The sequence below is a fragment of the Octopus bimaculoides genome, chromosome 6 (genome assembly GCF_001194135.2).
Source record: "Octopus bimaculoides isolate UCB-OBI-ISO-001 chromosome 6, ASM119413v2, whole genome shotgun sequence".
Classification (NCBI taxonomy): domain Eukaryota; kingdom Metazoa; phylum Mollusca; class Cephalopoda; order Octopoda; family Octopodidae; genus Octopus; species Octopus bimaculoides.
This window is the reverse complement of record NC_068986.1, coordinates 53,821,421-53,822,386: the sequence shown is the minus strand read 5'-3', so window position 1 is coordinate 53,822,386 and position 966 is coordinate 53,821,421. Positions and strand designations below refer to the sequence as shown.

At 37.3% G+C, this 966-nt stretch overlaps 1 protein-coding gene across 1 annotated transcript in view; it reads left to right on the top strand.

Annotated features, from left to right (window-relative positions):
* LOC106880144 (uncharacterized) overlaps window positions 1–966 on the top strand; it is a 12,858-nt gene that overhangs the window by 938 nt on the left and 10,954 nt on the right. The gene's annotated exons all lie outside the window — the stretch shown is intronic.

The following is a 966-nucleotide window of genomic DNA, read 5'->3' as shown; positions in this document are numbered from 1 at the left end:
TATATATATATATATATATATGAGCAGGTGGTCACGGTTGTTACAGCGTTTGATGATTAGATCAGACCATAACTCTGTGTGTGTGTGTGTGTACTTATTTTGTGAAAAGGTTTTGTTAACCATTTTTGAGAAATATAGAAACATGCAGTTTTTTTTTTATTCACTTGTTTATTTAAACACCGAAATCACTAATCCGCCTCCCGGCCGCCCGATCAACATCTAACTTCGTCTAAAACCTATGTTAGTTGTTCCTCAAAGGCTTCAAATAATGGAACAGTGTCATTAACCAAATCGTAAATGCGCGACGAATTTCTTTTGACGCATTTCAGTACTCACCAAAAGTGTAAGTGGGTGTAATTGTTATGACTTTTCCATGCTGTCATTGTAACAGCTTCAACACACGATCTCTCAAGCAAGTTGTGTAAAAAATACAACTCCAAAATTATAGATAATAATCGTTTTTATTAAGTACATTTATTTCTTGTTTCACCACCCACTTTTTTTGTTGTTGTCATTGCCCGCATCGTCTTGCTTGCTCGCTCACCGACAGCGAAAACCGGTCAACTTACTGTTGTGTATATTGTACAGTTGTAGAACGGGGGCATTTTATCTTGCCGTCGCTCTATATAAGCTATCCCGTGCGTGAAGAACTACACACACACACGAATTATTAGCTGTGAAGCAACATAAGTAACTGAAGTGTTCCAAAACATTTGTCAAGCCAAAATTTCACAAGTTCTTTTTTTGTCTGAAACTCTGTTTTTTTGAGTCTCTTATATAGCTTCACAGTTTATACACACACACACACACACACACACACACACACACACACACACACACACATACATATATAGATTCACTCGCACATGCATGCGCACACATGTATGTATATATATATGTATGGGTCGAAACGTTAAAGACTTTCACTTCCCGAGCGTTAAACTAATACATCTGTTTGTGCCCTAC